This window comes from Maniola jurtina, chromosome 3, assembly GCF_905333055.1.
Source record: "Maniola jurtina chromosome 3, ilManJurt1.1, whole genome shotgun sequence".
NCBI classification, from domain to species: domain Eukaryota; kingdom Metazoa; phylum Arthropoda; class Insecta; order Lepidoptera; family Nymphalidae; genus Maniola; species Maniola jurtina.
In genome coordinates this window covers 10,003,651-10,025,139 of record NC_060031.1, presented here as the reverse complement: position 1 = coordinate 10,025,139, position 21,489 = coordinate 10,003,651, and the positions used below count along the sequence as shown (strand labels likewise).

Sequence of the window (21,489 nt, the reverse complement as noted above, 5' to 3'; positions counted from 1 at the left end):
GATGTAACAGGAAATGAGAGGTGAGAACTGAGTGCAGCATTTCACATCTCAATCTTAATTAGAGATACCGAAGTAGAAATGAGGAAGCAATACGATTAGTTTATTAGGTATGTCTGTAATGAATAGTAATTATAATATTAACTGTACGTCATTCATATTTGTGCGGAAATCTTACGCATAAATCCATACGCATTGAGTAGATTAATTTTATTTAGACGTGGTGAAAAGTAATAGTGAAACTGGAAGTAAACTTTTTCGAAATACATCCTATGGTCAATAGATAAGGTAACCACTAACCAGGTATACAAGAACACCTTTCAGTGGCACTTACAGTGAATGGGAAAAGCGGCCTATCTTTAGTGAAATCAGTCGAAAATTGAATCCTTATAAAATAAATGTCCTGGAACTATTGGATCTATGGAATTAGATAAGTCTGAATAAGAAGCATAATAATGAAACCTATAGTGTAGGATCTTAAATATCAAGATAATAACATCAAAACTAATAATAATCTACTCGTATAAATAGGCCTGGGAAGGACACAAAATATCCTGGCTGAAAAATATGGACAAGTTTACAATAAAAATGCAGCCGATGTATTAACGAATGAACCATCTAGTATATCTAGTACGTATATGCAGTGGTATATTTAGTAGTCATAGCTAATTATATAAAAAAATACCAGATGAATTAAGATTTTTAGAGGAGACATTGAAAAATCATTTTAATTGCTCTGCTTGTATAGCTCAAATGAACATTATTTTAGATCAAAGAAATATAGGTACGTGTAGGAGTACGTGTAAAAGTCGAACATTAATAATTCGAAATGCTTTAATAAGGATGGGGTGAGTGGGCAGGATACAGTTTGCTTGTGACTATGTGTTGTGCATGAAGCAAAGCATGACGACGCGACCAGCGGAACGGTCGGGGTGTCCGTCGACCTGATCCAGTTGCTATCAAGGACAATGGACAGAGGAACTAGCTATTACATTATTAAATACCCATTTCACCTTTTACATCAATATGGCTTTACGCTGCAGTTAATCTTCGATAGTCTTCATCTAATAGCGTACAAGTTACTTAGTTGGGTCACTAAACCCCGCAAGTTTGAGTAGGTATATAGATAAGACATAAGATAACTTGATTATAAAAATCTTCTGATTAGAAGAGATTAATAAAAAGTGAGCGTTATATCTGATTGCTACACATACCTATGATAAAATGTGAAAGTTATTTCATTAGGTTGGAGTTATTGAGTTGAGATACATAGACCGTATACGTCGTAGCTCACTTGTCAATACTTAGTATCATTTTATGATTAGTTAAGATTAAGTCATTTTTCTGTAGGTAATTCCTTTTTATTACTACCCCTATTTTCTATTTACATATCTTTGATTGCTCAGCTGACTGCGCTTTGTTTGCACTTACTTTAAGAATCTCTACTACAACTACTACTCCTACTACTACTACTACTACTAATTATTATGACTCAGTCCTGACTGAGTCATAATATAATTTATTTATGGTAACTAGGACTTCTAGAGACAGGAGTCATGTTTTCTAGAGACCATAGAGATACTAAAAGTCAGTGCAAACAAAGCGCAGTCAGCTAAGCAATCAAAGATATGAAAACAGAAAATACGGGTAGAGTGTCCTAACAAGTGCAAATTAAAAATTTATAACACCCCCGACAAGTTAAGGTTACAGTAACTAGACCTGATAACTTTCAAACGGCTGAACCGATTTTCTTGGACTATTCCGCGCCTACGATCTAAAGTATCTGAGTTTTCAAAAACATCATTTTCAAATAAATAATTATGTATTTAGGCAACGTCCATCTTGACAGCTTGACATTTGTCAATTGACATAATATTATGAACCTAACGGTTATCTAACCTTCTTTTCTACAAGAAAACTAGAAAAGAGCTGATAACTCTTAAACGGCTGAACCAATTTTTTTGGATTATAGCTAAGAATACTCTCGATCAAGTCACCTTTCAAACAAAAAAAAAAAAATTAAAATCGGTTCATTCGTTTAGGCGCTACGATGCCACAGACAGATACACAGATACACAGAGACACACGTCAAACTTATAACACCCCTCTTTTTGGGTCGGGGGTTAAAAAGGAATTACCGAAAAAATATTATGAAAGCGACTAACGCCATCTAGATTTTCAGCTGTTCACTACAACATAGTACAGTAAACAAAGGTTCTAACTTCTATGTCATCTAACGCCATGTTGTGAAAACGTGCATTTATTTCAAAATTATTTTTAATACTGACTGTGCTAAAAGTGTAGAATCGATTTAAAAATAAGTTCTTATTAGAAGATACCTTCTAAACTTACTGTTACTACTAACGTTATACAATAAATAAAATTATATGTATGTAAAACTACTATTTTACTGAAGCTGGCACTAGATGGCACAAGTAAGTAAATAGGTATTTATATAGAGAAAATATGAACATAGTGAGTGATATCTTATTAGATCAGGATTCACTTAGTAGTTGCAATAGTTGCAAACCATAGATTTGATAGATATCAAGTCAATGTTGCAAACTATCTCACAAAATAAAACTGCAACTGGACGATTTCTGTACAGTATTTTGAAAATTATACTCAGTAAAAGCATTTATAGATATACAGTACTTACCAAGGTAGAGTTAAAACATCGTCTGTCTGTCTGTGCAAACTTCACGCAGAAACTACCTACAACTTGAGTGCATCAATACGTTTCTCGCTATCATTCAGAACACTTCACGAAGAAGGCTTATGTACCTACTCGTACCTATTCTAAATTCCAATAATATAACACAATAGATAGGTAGGTACATATTTTTCCTTTATATTATACCCACGGATGAGGAAATTCCTCACCTGTGATTATAGCTAAGTTAAGTAGGTACCCTGTACCTACCTAACATAGTATGTACCTACTATATAAATAATTACGACTGGACACAGGGCTGTGTCCAGCCAAGTTTTTTGATTTTAGACTGTCACTGATTCAGTAACCGATATTCCTTCTTCAAATATGAATGTATTAATTACTATTCTCCTGAAACGTTCTGTTAGATGTAGGGACCTGTGTACCTTTTACCTATAATGTACACAAATATTTTATAAAAAGGCACCCATTACATACCATAGAGAACCAAAGAAAATATGCCTTTTATTTTAATACGTTACAAAACCAAAGGAATGCACAGCTTACTTGCCAGAGGGAAAAATCAATTCCTATAGAAACCCCATAAGTGTTTTTCTGCTAACGCATTATTAACTGCCCTATGGCTTACCTATTGCATATATGTACCTAATGTTACCTTTTAATAATATGTAGGTACACAGCTAGGTAAATTCTTTATGGGATTACTGTGACAAGGCACGAGTTCGTTGTACCTGCCTCCTATAGGTAGGGTACGTCTACCTACTATGCTACTCAACAGAACAAGTTTATTATACCAATGCCCATTGTGTAATAGGTGTTAGAATTTATACCGACTCAATCGGTTCTACATAGTTACCTACATAGATATTGTAAGCAAAAATACCGGGTAGGAGGTGAGTCGATACACATACCCAAACCAAGTCATTCTGTCATACCTAACTTTGAGCACAGAATTCCCTAGATCTATTAGCTGTACCTAGTACCTGGTTGTTATTATGGACCTATCAACATTACTCACGACGGCAGCAATGGGTCCAAGGACTGTACATGTCAGGGACAGGGGTGACATATAGTTTGAAGAAGCAATAAACGTTGGGGGTCCGAGGAAATGGCAAAAATCAAAATTGAACCTTTCGTCACATAGCCATTATAATATGAAGTCTCAGTCATATAAATGAGAGTACAGAATAGTCTGGTGCAGGTATGTCGGTGAAGTAGTTACCTAGTTACCTACTAGGGGCCAAAATTCCTTTATTGATTCGTGTCCACGGTAACCAAGCCATTGCCGCTTTATCGATTACCCGCTGAGGCATTTTACGCTCACTTGCTATTTACATAAATTGCTATGCAAACCTTATTACATCTGATGCAATGATCGCAAAATACCGCAACAGCCGCACGAGCCGCACGCAATGCATTTTTCAGTACTGAAATTGGGAGTGTCTTTAGAAACATGAGTCAACCAAAATATCTGTGGAACCAGCTGCCTTCAGCGGTGTTCCCACTTCCCACTAGATTTCAACAAGAGATAATTCAATTTATTAACTCAGTCGAATCTGAAACATCCAATAGTTCAGCAACTCCGATGCGATCTACTCGTGCTACTGACGTCAATCGCAAATATGCTTGGGTTGCTTTCTATCATGCTTCGATGCGACTCTTGCGGTGTGCGATCAATCTAACTAAATACGAATGTGTAACAAAGTGTATTGACCTACAATTAATTGGCAACCGCAATTTTCGCCATGAAACCCAGTTTCGTGTCTAACACTACAACAATACACTACAAACGGTTATTTTTGCTTTTGTTAAATAACTTTCTATAATAATAGTTAAATAAACTTTTGATAGACTGGATATAATGCCTACTAATAGTTTTTCGTAAGCTCATGAATAATCTAGAGTTGGAACCCATTGGTTGGATCAGAATGCTTTACTAGGTTACATACATTTTTGTAGTACAGGTATGATGGCATAGCAACCTTTCAGCAGGTCCTACTGCGCGCGCACAATGCTTTTGTTTTTCATATTTTACTAATTAAATAAACCTATTTGTATCAATGTAATAAACATTTGATTTGATAGCCTAGTGGTTAAAACGTACGTCTTCTATTCGAGAGGTCATGGGTTCGATATCGAGCACCTTTATCTTTTCGGAGTCATGTGTTCAAGGAAACATCGTGAGAGAACCTGCATGCCTGAGAGTTCTCCATACTGTTCTGAAAGGTGCGTGAAATCTGCTAATCCGTACTGGGCCAGCGTGGTAGACTTTGTCCTAAGCTTTCACTCTCGAATGCCCCCGCGCAATGATGAGCAAAGGCTCGTATCGAAGATTCAGAAGAAATAATAAAATTATTCATGAATCATGATACACATTTTTTTATGGATATCATATCACAGAGAATATCGCTTGTATATTGTTCAACGTATTAGAAACGCGAGTGATTTCCCAACGGAACAATACTCAATAGAGATTTGTGAAAACTAGACAAGTAGACACGGTATCGGTGTTATCATGACCTTGCTTTTTTCTTGGCCTAGCTTTCATGTTCCAGTGAGGCGCTTCTGTGAAATCATTAAGTAAAGCACACAAAGCTTAGCAACCTAGGTTGCATCTACATGCGAGGGCAACTTTAATGACTAAAGTTTTATTTTTATTATTTTTCTTTAAATGTTAATATTGATAAGGATAGCTGTAGGTTACGTACGATAAAATAATAAGTATTAATTAACCACAGCCAAATATTTACTTATCTACTAATTATTATCTCAGAGCCAAAAACGCCTAGATCTTCTTAGTAAACAAACCTTGAAAACCTAAAAAGTAAAACTAACCTTGGAAAATCGTAAACATTTTATCGTTTTCTCTAGAACTCTTACCATATTAAGAAGTTGCTATAAAATGTAAATTTATTTATGTGGCAACTTTTTCCCAATTTCATATTAAATTAAATAATACTTTTATCGCCTTACAAGGTAGACGAACTCATTAAAGACATTCATGGCAAGCGACCACACATACAACCTACGGTCAGTGGTCAAAACCTGGATAAACACAACGCGCAGTGGCAGCGATACGCGACTACGTGTCCAACGCTACTCCAATTTTCAGGGTTGGACAATTTTTTTTTTTTAATTTAAAAAAAATAACAGAACGTCATGTTTAAAAAAATCTGTTTTAAACTAAAATATATGTATTTACTGTCTTTTTAATATTCAAAACTGCATTCGTTTTAAACGTTAATACTACCCTGCCTATCTGTGATATCGCGCTGAGGAATTGAGTTGCGCTGTTGCTCCGCTCTCCACAGTTTGAACAACCTTCCTACGGGCATTATCTTCCTTGCACACGTGTTCAGTGTGAGAAGGAGGCTGCATCTGCCGTCGCGCGTCGCCGCCCTTACGCTTTGTGTATGTCCAGGCCTTCATACGACCAGCGAAGTAAAATGTCTAGTGACAGCGTGACCGGTGCAACATAGTGATGGATTACGAAATGGACAATTTTACTTTCCTTTTTTTATGAGCAATGACACGTCAAGTTGGTTGGCTAATTTTGATTTTGTTTAGCCAAAAATAACACAATTTACTCATTTGATGAAATTCACGCTACGTACATAAGTGCGAACCTAGTATGCAAAGTGCAAACTGCCTATCAAGTATAATATCGTCCGATTGCAGTTCAAGGAAAACATCGTGAGGAAAACTGCATGCCTGCATCCATTGATCTCAAAGGTTTGTGAAGTCTACCAACCAGCTTGGTCAGACTGGTGGACTATGGCCTAAACCCTTCTTATTCTGAGAGGAGGCCCGTGCTTAGTAGTGGCCCGACGATAGATTGATCATAATGATAATGATGCAGTCCGAGGCTTGAGGTTTGATCATGTAAACTTGATCGTGTCAGTATGATAAGCATAATATAAACTGCCGTTGGATGAATCAGCCTTCGGTAGGTAATAAGTAAGTAGTTTAAACTAAATAATAAAACTCTTTAAAGGTAGTTCAAACAACCAAAAAAATTACACTTACGCAGCTTAATATACCTGTATTATGTACACCAGTGGGACCACTTTCGTTAGCGGCGGAAATTCGTCGAGGCCGGAAAGTGTTTTGACTGTTGGCCGGTTCGCTAGTTTCATTCCAGTGAGTGAATCTGCGGGGTGGCCAGCCGAGGGTGACCGAGCATCGTGGGAGAAAATGAGAGTGATTAATTTAACTCCCCTATTGTACCTTCGCCATAACATGTTCCTGGAGGTTGGCCGGTCTTTTTGTCTAAGCTGATTTGACAAGCTACAAGTTTTTATTTTTTACACGGAGCGACTGCCATCATACCTAATCGAAGCTGCCTTAATACTTGAATACTATTGGTATTTGACCTTTACCTTCCGTAATGGCCAAACACCAAAACTTTGGTAGCTGAAAAAGTTTGTCAACCATCCAGTTTTCTACTTGGGACATCGTTGTTTAGCCGGCGTGCGCGGCGCTTAGATGCGCTGGCGCAACTAGCAAAATATTTTATAGGAAATTCTTAGAGAAGGTCGCTCGACTCGGGAAAACGTAATTTGGTGAAGACATCTTAGTTACGAAAATGCTGATATAAAGTAAAGAAAAAACTTTTGTTACCGTTTCGTTGCAAATTATTAAAAAATAAATTGATTTTGAGCTGTTAATGTGGGCCAGAAAGAATACAGACCGCAAAGAAACAATGTTGTGAATTTCCTCGATGAGTAATTGCTTGAATCATTATATTATTATTCAGGCCACTCATGTACCTACCTTAGATACGCTATATAATATTTTATTTTTTCTAAGCCTAGGTATACATATATAACACCTAAGTATAGTTACTGCGTCATAATTGCTTGCATTATACACGAAGGTACCTAAAGAATATATAAGTAATCGTTTTAAGGTAATTGCTATTTGACAAATCGCAAAAATGCTGTACTTTGAAGTAAATTGTTTATTTTTCTAAAGCATTAACAGCTATTAAATACATGCAATTAAAAACTTCAGTTTGTGAAGATTATAAGGGCCTCTTTTAATTTAGTATACATTATCCCAATAAATAAAAAAAACAAGTTGAAAACATTGCTGTTCGCAACTTGTTCTGTAAAAATTTTCTTTAACATCTTGATACTTTGAAGCCAACCTCCAGAAAATGATATGTTTAGGTTTAGCAATCAATTTGAACTGTTAGTTTTATACTAAATGTTTTTCATTTCTTAAATAATCTAAAACTAACCAAAAAACTTCCTGTGCTATTTATTTTCTTGCAGGCGCTCTATGGAATTCAGTGTCCACTGGACTGTCATGGCGGAAGGACTGTGCGCGTCATTTCGTCGCAAAATATTATTTAAAATGAATTTAAGCTTATTATTTTTGAATGAAAGTTGTGTTTATAATCGTTGAAAAATAAAATAGGGATTTTTTCATTTCTAAATGAAGCCTGCTTATATACTAAAATTTATTCTAAAGTTACGGTTTTACCAGGTAAATACTCGGAGGTTGTCATAGATTATGATGACAGATAGTAAGTGTTCTAAATAGGTATTATACCTATGTTTTTTAGGAGATAGCGCGCCTCGTTTCGGGCGCCGTGTTCCGAAATGGATTTCGTAGTAGTGCAAGTTTGGTGCAAGCCCCACATGACGGAGGTGTATGCGTCAGGCATTTCCTGTGTACAAAAAAAGACCTATATTTCGGATCCATTTTTCATCACTGACATCATGCACTATTCAAAGACGGGTCTTCAAGCATTGAGGAATTTTGGACGAGAGACATCTCGAAGGTTCCCGAAGGCTGCCTAACTGAGTTAGATTTGTCGGCTAGCTAGCTTTTTTTGAAATTGGACCTACTTAGCTGGATTGTGTGTTAGAGATTTCTTATGAGATATTATATGTACATAATATAACCATCATAAGAAAGCTCAGATTCATGCTGCGGGCAATGGGGAGAGCCTAAAGGTTGGAACGCCATTTCGGCGGCCGTGTTTCATAATAAAGAATACGATGCGGAGAGAGATGTCACTCTCAAGGTCTTTAAATGTATCCATGCAAAAAACTACGTCGACTGGTTGCTCCGTTGCAGCGTGATTGAATATTAAACCAACAAACACACTTTCGCATTTGAAATATGGCCAGTGATTATAAGAAACAGTTTAAATCTCTCTCTGCTCTCCGAGAGACGTTAGGCAAAGTGAACACGAATTATGACACTTCTGTGTTCTTATACAAGCTTAGGTCTCTCAATTTTGTCAATTAATGTCAAATTTCTTTCTCAGATCAAAACCTAGTTAGTGGTTTAAATTCAAGAGAAGTTTAGGAACAAACCTTTGAGAACATGGAAAACTTGCAGGTATGCAGGTTTCCTCACGATGTTTTCCTTCGCCGTTAAAGCAAGTGATATTAAATTGCTTAAAACGCACATAACTGAAAAGTTAGTAGTGCGTGATTCCGGGATCGAACCCCCGACCTTCGATTAGGAGGCGGACGTTCTAACCACTAGGCTATGACAGTTTTTAAATTAAAGGGGTTTAAATATTTTAGTGTGAAGACTGGCCTACACATTTATTCATTACATGTGCATCATTTTCTTTTTTAGGGTTCCGTACCTCAAAATGAAAAACGGAGCTCTTAAAGGATCACTTTGTTGTCTGTCCATTTGTCCGTCTGTCCGTCAAGAAAACCTATACAGTACTTCCCGTTGATCTAGAATCACGAAATTTGTTCTCGGATTTATTCCTTTACTTGGGCTATGAGAGTTGAGACCTCTCTACCTGCCCATAATTCTAGGTTAACGGGAAATACCCTATCGGTTTTCTTGACAGACACGACAGACGGACAGACGGACAGAAAGACAGACATCAAAGTGATCCTATAAGGGTCCCGTGTTTCCTTTTGAGATATGGAACCCTAAAAACATTATGTAAGTATGCAAAGTATTTCCCTTGCAAACCATATTTAACAGTTGACATGTAGAGGTCATTGACTTTTCCTATCTTACTTTTAAGTTTTAATGCATTATTAAGTATTTACTGTTTTGACATGGTATTTAGATAATGGGTGATATTTATTTTATTTAATCTAATTCCTTTGAAAAACTTAGTAAGGCGCATTAATCTATAAAAAACCTAGCGAGTTCATAGACTTACTATGTTTTAAAATGGTCAAAGCGACTTACTAGCTTTTAATTTTACTTTAATGTGGGTGTCCTTACAATACAACGGGACATACTATGAAAGTTAGGCTTATGACATAAAACGATTTTCGGAAAAATGACATTTACTTTGTTTTGATATGGGGCGGTCGATATAATTAGGTACTAGGGTAAAGGCTCAAGTAAATTAACAGATTGGACGTTTTTACATGTATTAAGAGCTGGAATAAAAAACCGGCTGATATACCTTTTTTAAATATTTTCTTACAAATTATTACACTTTTTTCAATTTCAATTTCAAAACCGTGTTCCGTTCAAACCGTTCAAAAGTGCGTGTGCGTGCGTCCATGTGTGTGTGTGAGTGTGTGTGAGTATATACTTGTCTGTATGTTTGTACGAGTGTTTGTGAGTGTGGTATTGCGTTGTATAACCACATGAGTAGCGAACAGAGTCAAAGCTTCATACAAGCGCGCTACGATAGGTACACTACTACAAGCTTGCGTTAATTGCGCGTGTGTGCTTGAGCACAGGCGCTACGTCGCGTACGGAGAGAAATCGGTTTATACCGGCTCGGCCTGTGCTCAAGCTCAGGGGCTGCAGTACACGTCGCGCGTCGTGTTTTCATTTAATTTAATGTTAATGATAATAATTTAAATAGTGTTTAAAATCTATTTTCTTGAACTGTCATAGATTTTGTTCAAAATCAATATCTGAGGATCCCTAGGATCACAAAACAGGAAATTGTTACCAAAACTTAAAACAGTTGGCACCATTTTGTAATTCTTTGTTAATTGACCGATTTCGTTCAAAATCGATATTTAGAGCTCCCTGGGATCACAAAATAAGAAACTGTTACCAAAATTTAAAAAAGTCGACGCCATTTTGAAATTCTTTGTTAATTGACCGATTTCGTTCAAAATCGATATTTAGAGCTCCCTGGGATCACAAAAAAGGAAACTGTTACCAAAATTTAAAAAAGTCGACGCCATTTTGAAATTCTTTGTTAATTGACCGATTTCGTTCAAAATCGATATTTAGAGCTCCCTGGGATCACAAAATAAGAAACTGTTACCAAAATTTAAAAAAGTCGACGCCATTTTGAAATTCTTTGTTAATTGACAGATTTCGTTCAAAATCGATATTTAGAGCTCCCTGGGATCACAAAATAAGAAACTGTTACCAAAATTTAAAAAAGTCGACGCCATTTTGAAATTCTTTGTTGATTGACCGATTTCGTTCAAAATCGATATTTAGAGCTCCCTGGGATCACAAAATAAGAAACTGTTACCAAAATTTAAAAAAGTCGACGCCATTTTGAAATTCTTTGTTAATTGACCGATTTCGTTCAAAATCGATATTTAGAGCTCCCTGGGATCACAAAATAAGAAACTGTTACCAAAATTTAAAAAAGTCGACGCCATTTTGAAATTCTTTGTTGATTGACCGATTTCGTTCAAAATCGATATTTAGAGCTCCCTGGGATCACAAAAAAGGAAACTGTTACCAAAATTTAAAAAAGTCGACGCCATTTTGAAATTCTTTGTTAATTGACCGATTTCGTTCAAAATCGATATTTAGAGCTCCCTGGGATCACAAAATAAGAAACTGTTACCAAAATTTAAAAAAGTCGACGCCATTTTGAAATTCTTTGTTAATTGACCGATTTCGTTCAAAATCGATATTTAGAGTTCCCTGGGATCACAAAAAAGGAAACTGTTACCAGAATTTAAAAAAGTCGACGCCATTTTGAAATTCTTTATTAATTGACCGATTTCGTTCAAAATCGATATTTAGAGCTCCCGGGATCACAAAATAAGAAACTGTTACCAAAATTTAAAAAAGTCATCGCCATTTTGAAATTCTTTGTTAATTGACCGATTTAGTTCAAAATCGATATTTAGAGCTCCCTGGGATCACAAAATAAGAAACTGTTACCAAAATTTAAAAAAGTCGACGCCATTTTGAAATTCTTTGTTAATTGACCGATTTCGTTCAAAATCGATATTTAGAGTTCCCTGGGATCACAAAAAAGGAAACTGTTACCAGAATTTAAAAAAGTCGACGCCATTTTGAAATTCTTTATTAATTGACCGATTTCGTTCAAAATCGATATTTAGAGCTCCCGGGATCACAAAATAAGAAACTGTTACCAAAATTTAAAAAAGTCATCGCCATTTTGAAATTCTTTGTTAATTGACCGATTTCGTTCAAAATCGATATTTAGAGCTCCCTGGCATCACAAAAAAGGAAACTGTTACCAAAATTTAAAAAATATTTTTAACCGACTTCAAAAAAAGGAAGAGGTTCTGAATTCCTCGTTATCTTTTTTTTTTAATGTATGTTCCCCGATTACTCAAAGACGCCTGGACCGATTTGGATTTTTTTTCATTTGGATTTGGATCAGACAAGTAATTTCCAAAATTTATCGAGGTGTTAACATCAAGAAGAACATCTGCAAGTTATTCCAATCATTTTTGTACCATTTGGTGGCGAGTACGTATTAAAGAATGTCGTGCAAGTGTGTCCAACTTTGTAAAACAAGCATACTCGGGCTACTTTGAGAACCCATTAGCAGCTAACAGCAAGGCTTGGACTCCAAATTTTTATATGTGGAAGCTGTATTTCCTCATTGCGTTTATGAGCAAATAAGAATAGACCCTACTTTTACTAAAAAAAAGTATTATAATTTGGCGCGACCCATCTAAACACCATGATGATTTTTTTTTTTTTTTTTTTTTTTTTTTTTTTTTTTAAAAAAGAATATTAGCCATGATAAATGACTAATATTCCCTTTTCCACTCCAACTAAGCGTCAAGCTTGTGCTAGGAGTAGGTACGACAATAGTGCAACGGGCGGGGTTTGAACCGTCAACCTTTCGGTTTTCAGTTCACTCCTTTACCGGTTGAGCTATTGAGGCTCATAAATATTATTTCTGCATTGTGAATATAACCAGAAGAAACAGCAAAAAAATTGTTCCAAGCGACTCTATTGTAACTTGCAGTCTACAATTAGAACGATTCTGACTTCTGGTGATAAATCTGTACCTCAGCCCCAACCCAGTACCTCCAATCTACTTCAAGAACTTTCAGAAGGTAGTGACGATGTAGTGACTTTTACATCTCAACTTAGACTATTCAATCAAAATGCTTTGGACCACTTAATGAGAGATCTTAGATTGTCTAAAAAGCATCAGAACATGTGGCTTCTCGGCTCAAAGGAACAAATCTGATAACATGTGTTACGGTATATTGTTCTCACTACTCTCAAAACATTCAGCAGCTGATGTTGCACTTCCAGCGACTTGGGTGCAACATGGGCATTAAGTTTCATTTTCTCTATTATACAGAAAGGGCTCTATTATACATTCTAAAACAGGTTTTATTTATTATTATTATGTAAAATAGTTTTTGATTTATCGCGCAAAATGTAGAAAAAATATACAATAAGTCAAAAACTGTGAAAATCTGACAATTTTTTTTGAATTCCAAGCCGAAAATATATTTAAGAATTTATTTATTAATAGGAATCAAGAGTTTATGCACTAGATAGAGTTCGTTCATTCACTGAAATTCCCAGTTCATTTACTGGCAATTTATCCTTTTGTTAAATAAAATAATTTATAATAATTAATACCACGCATTTTATTTGATTTTTTGATATTTAAATAATTTAAGATTGTATACCTACTGTGTACAGACACACAAAATATAAAAATTATATATAGAACGATTCTCATATACCTTAATTTTAGGTCAATGTCAGGGTAGTCCTTATTCGTTCATGTACTGGATCTTTTACCCTCCTACGTCAAAATACTAAAAGTCCGCGTAAATTTCGCAGATTGAAATGTCTGCTTGATTAATTGTCAATAGAGGGTCATGACATGTCAAAATTGCTAGTTTGAAGGTGAAATCGTCTATGTCATTCGCATTGGCTTTCCTCTTAACCTAAATATTAAACTAAAACAGGAAATTATTATGTGCACTAATAACTACGTTTAGTAATAAATAAATATGTAGGTACCTTACGAATATTGAATACGATTTTGGATATTTGATATGCTATTAGTTATTACTTAAGCACCCTACGCTGTACCTATATGTAGGTACTACCTACATCGAACAGGTAGTAGGTACATACTTTTTCTCGTAAAATCGACTTTGTGCATATTTTTAGTTATATGTAGTTAAAACAGACCTATATTTCCTTGTTTTGTCTGCCAGTTTCAATTACACATGCGTTTAATAAAACACGATATCGTGTTACTAACGCGTGGTACGGGAACAAAGCAGGTATGAATTTTAAACATTTTGAAACGCCAGGTAAGAAGGTAGGTACTCAAGCCCGTCGCACGTACGGTCTACCTATTGTTCATTTTTTATCCACAACCATCACAACTCAGGAATACTTGGCTCTGAGCCTATAGCCACCCATAGCTATTATGTGATAAGGCATTTGGCAAAAGCAGAAAGTTGGTAGAGCCCCATAATATTAATTTGGTAAAGCCCTGCATTGCCTGATTTTGGCAAATTAGACCTACCAACTGGTCTGTGACGGGTTCACATTTTTTTAATTTTAGACGAAAAAGGGTTTTTTGATTTAAAAAATGCTCAATCAACTTAGTTAATCAATAACAAAAAATCTGCTGATAGTTCGCATCGCAATCACAATTACTGAGAACCTGAGTCCAGAATTACATCAACCTTAAAAACTTTCAGTTTTGTCAAAATTCCCTTAAAATTGCCTATGGACTCTCATGTTATAAAGGCCCAACACTGAATGAAGGTTTTTTTTTAGTATTTGGTGGTAGGTAGGTATTGTGTTTGTGCAAAAAGTTTGATGCCAAAGAACAGAGTTACCTAATGTTTGAACCTATTGTATTCGGAGTAATTATTGTCTACCTCGATATAAAAGAAAAGCAGTTTTCTGGTTAACTGGGCAATGTTTATTGGTCAAAATTTTGCATGCAAGACTACATGAACAAATATTTTATTGCCAATAAAGAGCAAGAAATAATTTTTTTGTGTGCAAAACAATTTACGATTAGGATGCACGGTAGTGCTGCGCCAATGTTTTAAGGTTATGTGTTGGGTGTTTTGTTTTTATGTTATATCATAATATTATGTATTATTTATTTACTTATTTTTATTTAGAAGTCTTTAGCCCACACATTACAGAAAAAAATACATAGATACTTAAGAAACTATACAAATTATTGCTTTAATATGCAGTTATGCAGAGGTTTAATGTTCAGAGATTATTTTGAATATGTACTTCAATCTATTCAAAATTTAATATTTTTCCATAAAATATATCATATTATTATGCTTTTTACACGACTGCGCAACGCGAAGAGTGTTGTGTTCATCAGTCTATGTAGTATGTATGTTTTTTATTTACTTATCTATACAGCTTATAATTTTAATGTTAGGTATAGCAGCGCACATAATATTATCAAACCCACATCCATCTATTATGCTATTGATTTTATGTTAATGCTATTTTATCAATCATGTATGGAAGAATGTAGCACAGTTTTTGACCGATAAGGGCAGGTTCAAAGCTACCTATAAATATTACGTTATAGATACCTACCTACCTACTTATAATTTGCACTTCACAGTGTCAATGCAATATATCCAACAAATAGGATGCTTTAGAAAATTTTATTGCTCATATTTAAGTACTTTCTGAGTATGCATTTAATTTTTCAACCAAACTGACGTTCAAAGTGTACCAATTTCAAAATTATCCATTCAATGCATCGATGATTCAATGCCATAGGTAAGCCTCTTATGTCATTATATAAATTCAAAGATGTACTTTCAGAGCTCACTGATAACTCGTTATTGAAAGGAAAGTGTAATACTCTTCAAAATTTAATCCTCTCAATGCCACTCAATACATATTCATTAATTTAATATGGGTTAGTATTAACAGGGCTCTCTCCGTCACTCGTTTCCACTCGTTTCATATAATCGTAGTTCCAATTTCATTTGAATTTTAAGCATCATTAAGCATTATTCTGTGGTGTTTTAGATTTTTCTAAAAATATGTAGTTTTAAAATTACAGGGGCTCAAAGATTTGTATGAAAATTTTTAAGACCGCGTAACTTTGAAACCAAGTATTTTAACAGAAATCTGGAAAACCACAGACATAGATATTAGTTTCTAGAATATGTCTGCAAAATTTCATGGACTTTGGTTGCTTAATATTCAAATGAAATTGGAACTACGATTGTATGAAACGAGTGGAAACGAGTGACGGAGAGAGCCCTCTCGTAGATTCTATCAAGTGAATTATTTAGCCTTTCTTCACAGTTAATATCGCGTATTTAGATCCCAAGAAGATGATGATATTATACACTCCTTTGCAATAAAACTGTCACATATACAAATAAACTGTACGAGTCCCTACCATAAAAGGGATTTCTTCAGAACCAGGATTTGCATGTTATCGTCCTTTTAGTCTTCTTAGAATGAAATCAGAGCTTCAGCAAAGAAAGTACGCCATTCCACTTTACATGCCCGCGTTCCAGGATGTATAGTTCCTTGTAAATCACATACGGGTAATCCGGTGCTCTTGGAGTAGCTTAAGCGGCTTAGCTGGCCACCAACTTGCATCCTATCCTACTTCGGTATCCTACGTGGTAAACTTTTGCCAAAATCAAAATCGCCTGTCTTTTTGCAAAGGGTTTTAGTTATCATGTTAGTTAAAGACAACTACAATCTAGACATGGTTTTTTTCTTTAATTTAAAGACGGCATTCACTTATCTTGGCAGCTGCATTGTTTTAATTTTCAAGTAAAAGTATTTTCAAACCATCCAACATAGATTTTTACGATTGCTACATGCTGCGTGTCATGCAAATCCACATTATTACTGCCATTAGACGGTTGACCAACAGAAATCCGTCGTATAAAATAGAGTTTTCACTTCATTCTACGTTTAGAAATACGTCTGTATACGCGGTCGTTGTAGCTTCGAGGATTGAGTAAAAAATACGAGAATTGATCGGGACTAGACGAGAACCTACAATGATTCTCTAAAAGGCTCGCAGGTAAGACAGCATTCCACAGTTGAAGAGCCACCATCCTTCCCTATCTTTGCAGGACATACAGATAAATTGTAACAAGGTTTCAATATAAGTTGTATTGTAGCATAGAATGATTATGTTTAAGAAGAACTAAAAAAAACTGTTTACATCGACTAAGATAATAATACTTACTAACACTCATCTCGGAAGAGAGTTATTGCCTTTTTCCTATCTCTGCAGGACGTAAAGGCAAATTGTAACAAGTTTCCAAATAACGGTAATATTATTGTAACTCAAAATAATTGTTTTTTTTTTTAAACTAAATTTCAGATGTCTGATGTACGCTCAGATGTCCAATAAACAAAAATAACAGTAAAAGTACATTATATTTTTTTAGTACTGAGTAACACCGGTACTACTATGTATTCTGAGGTAAGACGTAGTTTTTTTGTCGTAATTTTATTCAAACATTTAACGCGTGGAAGCCATGCCCACATTATGTACCTACCTAGTTTGTAATTTTTTATTAATAAGGGATGGAGTCCAAAATTCTGTCTGTTAGACGAAATGGCATACAAATTATTTGTCTCAACATATCACAAATAAAATAAACAACCCTCGATAGCTCAACTGTTGAAGAGCGGACTGAATTCCGAAAGGTAGGCGATTCAAACCCCACCCATTGACCTATTGTCGTACCCACTCCTGGCACAAGCTTTACGCTTCATTGGAGGGAAAATGGGAGGAGGAGCATGGCTAATACTCTTTTTAAAGATTTAAAAAAAACCATGTCCCAAATTGAGTACATCACGACTTGTCACTCTTGTATGCCACCTCACCTATCCGTGATCCGTCCGACGGTGCAGACGCAATTACTCGCGAGCGGATATAAACCACTCCATCGAAAAGACATACTAGGTACATGCTTAGCTTTCCCACATGTCAACTTGGTCTCGTTGCTCTTCAACAAAAACTAGGAGAGCATCAATGATTAACAAAGTATGACTTGAATAGTTATAAAAAAAAACTGTAGTGCAGCCAGAACGAATAGAATAAGACCTACTTATTTGATTGTTTAATTTTTTGTTTGTATTTTATGTTTTATTCATGATCTATTGAATCACATCAATGAATGACTTATTATCAACTAGTTAATGATCGCGACTTAATCCGCGTGGATTTGGGTTTTAAAAAACCCCGCGGGAACTCTTTAATTTTTCGGGATTAAAAGTAGGCTATGTCACTCTCCAGGTCTTTAACTATAGCCATGCGAAAAATCACGTCGATATGTTGACTCGTTGCGACGTGATTAAAGGACAAACCTGCACACCACGCTTTCGCATTTATTTGCTGGTAAGTGTACCTACTTAAAACTAGGGTACCCAGTAATTCATCTCTAATCTTTAAGCTTTTATTTAAGTAAGAGCTGTCTTTACATCCTATTAATTTTATAGGTCAGTATGGCTAGAATAGAACCCAATCTAATATAAGCTTGGATACAAATCCAACCTACCTAAAAGTCATTCATTTACAAAACTTAATTTCGTTACGAAAAGTTACCTATCACCTAGAAATAATACCAAATTCCTCAACGTAACCTTGGAAAGTTGTGATACCAAATTTCGTCGATCGAGGAATAATAATTTCTTTTTATGGCAGCCAGCCTTTCCCATAACACAAAAGTCTCTATAGAAAGGAGGGATTATAAAAACTCTCAATAATAGTGGGTGTAAGGCGTGTTTGGGTTGGTTTATAAAACTACCTGAGAACAACAGGTGAGTGTCTTGTTCTTTGCATGTAATGCTGGAGATATAACTACATAGCTAGTTTTTGTTCCTCTTTTTGTTTCGAGAACTTCCGCTTAACGAATCAAGAAGTTCCTATTCTTATCGACTATATTGACTGTAAATAAGGCAATATTCTTTTTTATGATGTTTAAATTTTCAACGTATAAAAATGTTGCAATATTATGTACAAAGTGCATGGGTAGAGTATAGTCAAGTTCTTAAGAGTTACAAAAGTTATAAACTTTAAAGGCACAGACTATATCGCATCACTCGGAACCAGCAGTTTTGGAACCTTTTGTCTAATACTCGTATGATGCTTGGAAAATAAATAAAAATATTTTTTTATTCAATTAAACTTTTAGAAGTACTTTTGAATAAATAGGTAAGTAAGTAGTCAACATACCTACTTAACTACATTGTATTAATTATTACATTTTTTATAAAAATCTAATACCAAACAATGGGTATCCACGGTATTCAAGTTTTTTTAAGTTCTATACTATGTAAGTAGCCGTAGATAATATCTCATAGGTGGGTATCAAAGGCACGAGGTCAGTATTGTGAATCCTTTTAGAAGTTTTGACTTCACAAGTTTATTTTCCTCATTAGTTTACTTAGTTCAATTTTAATTAAGTATTTTGAATATATTAATAAGCCTTATTATTTTAAGAGCTACCACCAGAATAACCACAAGGATTACATAACGAATAGTAGTAGGTGCCTAATACTCGTAAACAGCTATTCTATTCAACTGATGGGATAAATTTTTGGATAGCAATACAAAATTCAGCAATTTGATTCCGTCCCTTGATGCAAACGTTGCAAAATCTAATCTGGTATAACAAAAATTAGATATGAAATAAGCATAAAACTTAAAAAAAACAACTGTTTTGAAACAACACCGATGTAAGAACCTGCTCTGCCAAGTCTAATTAATAATCCAAATACGCAAAAGCTAACGATAATCAAACATTATGTACACGTAGACGCGTAGCTAATTGTGATGTTTACGGCATCGACTACGGTGAGTCACTAGCCACTGCCACTTCCAGTAATCAAACGTTCCTTCGGCTCCACTATCGGAATTCGGTAAATGTTTCGTGATATCGCGAATCGTGTGGCCGGCGGGCGGTAAATGTATCGTTCCGCACATCCACGCTAATCCGAATGGTTGGCGTAAATATAGATTTTATAAATCCCGCGGGAACTCTTTGTTTTTCCGGGATAAATCTAATCCACCACAGAGAGGATTATTTGCTGTCATAGAACGTCGCGTCTGCCAGCCGGCTGATTTGCCAAACTTATTTAAAAATTGGTCAAATACAAAACATTCGCCATATCCTGAATAGTGTGGCCAGTTGATTTGTCGAATGCCGAACTATCGTGTGCCCGATCTCGAATCATTTTCCGAATCCCAATAGTGGAGTCGTACCATAATTGACGATACTATTATTGGCAATACGAATTGGAATGCCTACAAAACAGTAAGATTCACGAAAGAGTTACTTTTTGTTGGAACTTGAAACTTGAAAGCCATTTCGAAGAGCCTGGAAATCTTTTGATTTTAACAATACATACCTACTTACCTATTTTCTGAAAGAGCCAATCAAGTAAAAAAACTTGATGTCATAGGTAATTTAAGTTTTTAAATACGCGAATCTAACTATAAATATTTAGAGCTATCTGTGAAACTCAAGCTTTAAATACTACATGAATGAAGCCTTAAAATTTAAAAATAAACTATGTATAATTAACTGCAAATATCTCATATTTTATCCTTAACTCTCCGTTATAGTGTATGTAATGGAACTTATAAAGCAATAGGTAGGTAGGCACTAGGCACCTACAAGATTCTTAATCGTAAGTGACGAGAGGTTCATTATAATACGAGATACATTAAGTACTTACATAACTAGGTGCCTACTTACTTAATATATCTTGTATATTCAGCAATATAGTACAGTTGTATAGTCAATAACTCACACAAACTCATTGCATAAATTATCAACGACAGATCAAATTTCGACTGATAAAGAGCTTGGACTGGTCGAAACTCGAAGGTACCTACTTAGGTATGGTGGAGCCAAAACGGGCGGATTGTCGTTTGTCGCAGAATTGGACATGAACGTGACCGGCGATGCACGTGTGCATGAGTAAGACCTGGCGACGCAATACCCACGCAATAACGAGACCAAATTGAAGAATTAACAGAGGGCTCTCTGTCACTCGCTATGTACAAACGTAGTTTCATTCAACGTCAATCACACTAATATTATTAACATACTTATAGGCTACTTTTTATCCCCGAAAAAGCAAAGAGTTCCCACGGGATTTTTAAAAACCTATATCCACGCGAACGGAGCGGGCACCAGCTCGTATTTTATAATCAGATTTTATAAGCGGATATCTGTGGCTGAGATTTGAAAGCATTTCCGTAAATAAGTCTAGTTTTGAAGTTAAAGTAAGCACCTGAGTAAATCCTTGAGCCCGTGTAACTTTAAAATATTTTTTTTTTTTACGAAAATCTGGAAAACCACGGTTAAAAATTCTAGAATGTAGGAGGTACCTATCAGCAAATTTCATTGAGATTGATTGGTTAATATTCAAACGAGAGTCATAGTACGTTAGTTAGGAGCGCTGCACTACGAATGTGCAAGCCAAGTTCAATTATTTGCAGTTGCAATTATAAATTATTTTTATGAATTGAGCAGCATACAAAATATGTTCTTATAGCTTCACATAATGCAATCATAAACATAAATTAAATCTTCATAGCTTCTCACTACCGAATTCCGAATATTAATATAATACTTACCTACCTAAACGACCTACCTACAAAG

The 21,489-nt window shown here is 35.3% G+C and overlaps 1 protein-coding gene and 1 long non-coding RNA gene across 3 annotated transcripts in view; one reads left to right on the top strand and one right to left on the bottom strand.

Moving 5' to 3' along the window:
- Nucleotides 1-21,489, bottom strand: part of LOC123880989 (partitioning defective 3 homolog) — a 69,271-nt gene that overhangs the window by 42,243 nt on the left and 5,539 nt on the right. The window lies entirely within an intron of this gene.
- On the top strand, nucleotides 620-20,086 carry LOC123880991. Its single transcript, XR_006799388.1, has 3 exons — nucleotides 620-631; nucleotides 2,079-2,084; nucleotides 19,916-20,086. It is a non-coding gene; the product is annotated as an uncharacterized LOC123880991 (long non-coding RNA).